We start from the raw sequence: 3,368 nt of genomic DNA on the forward strand, positions 1-3,368 counted from the left end.
TTAAAAAAAAAAAAAAAAAGAAAGAAAGAAAAGAAAAAAAAAAAAAAGATAAAACAGGGAAAATTAAAGTCCTGGAACCCCAGGAAGTACTGTCTGTTAATGTCTGCCAGTTCTGAGGGTGCTGGTGAGGGGGAGAGCCAGGCAATGATGTGTGTTCCTCCAAAAGGGGCCTCTTCCTCTCCCAGGAAGGGTGACTGCCTCCCTGAAGACAGGGGGCGCTAACAAAAGAAACTGCTGCCAACCTTTTTTTGCTGTCATCTTTGACCCTCACACATACAAGGATAATAATGAAGGGACACTTAGGTTCCAGTGGCTGTTGGAGGTTCCAACATTAAAAAACTTGTTTTCATCTCATTTGCATGCCATGCTCAGGAATTGCATCAGCCTCTTGCCTCCTTCCCTCCCTTTCATCACAGTTCCTGTTAGCCTCTCCCCAGAGTCATTCATTTTCAGGTTCAGCCCTCACTCTGCCCTTGTTCTTCACAGTGCCAGAGCCCTGGTTTAACCTTTTTAAGGTGGTTTCCCTCATAGGAGCTGCTCATTTGCTCTTTGCCATTTTGAGAGGCAGTGAGAGATTAAGTAGGTTTCAGTTCTTGGTTTTGGTTAATTTTTTGCTTCCTGTTTCTGGTTAATACCCTGCTCTGGGGCTGTAGGGGGAGGGGTGAGAGAGTCTAGAGTTGTATAAATGCTGGCACAGTGCACAGACCTCTGTTGGAGCCCATGGGGTAAGATGGGAAGGATGGGGCTCATGACCTCAGCTAGAAAGAGGAACTGAAATTACCTGGGGTGGGGGACAGTCTTGGGGGAGCAGCCAGCACCCTCCACTCCTGTCATTCTCATCCATCAGCATCTGGCCTTGACAAGGTGCCTTCTCATCGATAATGGAATCTGTGAGGTAGGAATTGTTCTCATTTCATAGACAGGGAAACCTGGGTGCAGAGGGTTGCCAGCCCAGCAGAGGAGCCAGGAAAGGGCCAGCCCTCCTAGCTGCAGTCCTCCACTTCCCCTCCTCGGCTACTCTGCTGAAAAACACCAGAGCTCCAAAGTTTCCAACACGATGGCCCATGGCTCAGCAGCTGTCTGCCACGTCAGCGGGAAGCAGCTGGGACCCAAAGCTGTAAAGGCAGAGCAGGGGGATGTTAGCATCCAAAGACCACCAGGAAAGGGAATGCAGGCTCCTCCAGCGTTCTTACAGATCCAGTGAAGGATGCTGGTCAAGAGGGTAATGGAAACCTGGGGACGCAGAGCCCAGAGCGTGGGTTCTGAGCAGCCCACAGCTCACAGGAGAGCTGCTCTGTCCCTCCTGCCACCCCTGGACTGAAACCCCCTCCTCATCCTTGATCCCAAAACAAGACACACATTTCTCTGACATGGTAGTTCCTCTGAGATTAGTCCCTCTCTCACGTCTTTCCCATTCTGTCCGTTGTCCCCTCTCTATTCCCATTTTTGGAAACTCAGTCTTACTCTCTGTCTACCCTGTTGGCAGTTTCACAGCTCTCTGGCTTGAGCTCCAGGGAGCCAGGGCCCAGCTTCTTGCCACAGCAATGCCTCTTTTCCATTGCACCCTCCCCTCCCTCTCCCATCCCAAAGGGTGCGTCTGCATGCATTCATTCACCTCTGACTTGGACCTGTTTAAACTTTGTCAATATTTACCTCCGGGTCCCATAAAGCCCATAAAGCAGCGATGCCCCCAGAGGAGCCAATATCCCGAGCCCCAGCAGGGCCATCAGAGGAGCTGCAGGGGGTGGGAAGAGGGGCACTTGAGTGGTGGAGGAGTTTCCATCCTGAATTGGCTGGGAATAGATGTGGATTTTGGAACTGTTTAAACATTATCAAAGAAAGGAAATTAAACATCAAGAGGCTAATTAAATCTCTTTAGCATTGCTTAATATGGTGTGAATTAGGCAGCTCTTTAGAGCCTCTCCTGTTCAGCAACTGGATGGAGCTGGTGCAGGCGATGCCCCCCTCCAGAGGGGGCTCCACCCACTCAGGAGGCACGGTGCCCAGCTGGGTTCAAGACATGTCAGACCTTGGGGTGGGGCAGTGGCAGTGGGAGCTCCACCCCGTTTTCCCTCTGCCACCTCCCTCCTTCCCAGGGGCTCCCCCCGCAAAGTCCCTTCTGATGGCTAGCATTTATCATTGCTGGGTATCTATGGATACAGAAACCAAAGGGAACCCCCCTGCCCTGGAGTGCACACCTTCAAGAGGGGCCTGAGGGGCCAACCCCTCATTCAGTTCCTTATGTAAAACTTTCACTCCAGAGCATGTAAAAATTCCAGACAAGACCTTTATGGCTCCTTGTCCCTGTCTCCCAGTTGCCCCCTTATTTCTTCCTTTTTTCTTCTGTCTCCATTTTACATGGGCTGTAAGAAAAATAGCTAAAACTATTTCAGGCACTGTTAAATCCTTAACAGCCCATTTTAAATTGAGAAAACAGGTACAGAGAAGTAAAGTAACTTACCAAGGTCCCTCAGCTGGTTAGTGTCAGACCTAGGATGTGAATCCAGGTGTTCTGACACCTGAGTTGATGCTCGGAGCTAAGCCCTTAGGGGAGGAGGGAGTAGCGCCATATTCTGTGGTTCGCACTCCTCTAGCTGCACACTCAGCCTCCTCTTCTCCCAACCCCTTTCCGCTTCTCTTGCCTGCCTGTGCCCCACACACATCCTTGGCTTGTCCTTATCCTCACTTCTCCCTCCAAATCCTGATTTAAGGAGAGACACATGCGTACTCCCAGCCAGAAACAGGGGTTTGCGCTCTGGGCTTGGCTGGAGCCAGGGATCCAGCAAGACCCCACACACAGCAGGGAGAACTACAGCTTTTGCTGCTGAGGTGTCTGTGGGCACCAAGTTTCTGTAGACACTAATGAGATGGTAAGAAGGTAGAGGTGGCCAGAGGAGAAGGGCATATTTGGCCCCAGCACCAGAGAAGGACAAGGGTACACCCCCATTTGAGGTGAGGGAGGGAGCGTGGAGGGGATAGAGAGAGATAGGCATTGACCTATGACCCAATTAGTCTAGAACTCCTAGGGAAATTTTCCTGGGAATTCTCACAGAAGGCAGAAATGGGGCAAAGAATCCTTTTGGCCACCTTGACCTGGAGGTGGAACTGAGGTGGAAGGTGCAGACACTTTGTGTATGCTCCAGAGGTTTATTCTCAGATACTCATCATTCCCATCTCCATGTGGAGACTTCCACTTGGTCATACCCAGCCCTGACCTGGGTCCCAGCCTCCCTGTTCCCCCATAGCCAGAGCTGGGGATCAAAGATCAGACTTTCCCTGAGGGTGTTGCATCGTGGCAGAGAGGCCAACCTCTCTCTCCCTAGGATGCGTGGATCCCCACAAAGAGGAGGGGGTTTGCCTTGCCCCCT

This window comes from Lipotes vexillifer, unplaced genomic scaffold (assembly GCF_000442215.2).
Source record: "Lipotes vexillifer unplaced genomic scaffold, Lipotes_vexillifer_v1.1 scaffold238, whole genome shotgun sequence".
In the NCBI taxonomy this organism is placed as follows: Eukaryota; Metazoa; Chordata; class Mammalia; order Artiodactyla; family Lipotidae; genus Lipotes; species Lipotes vexillifer.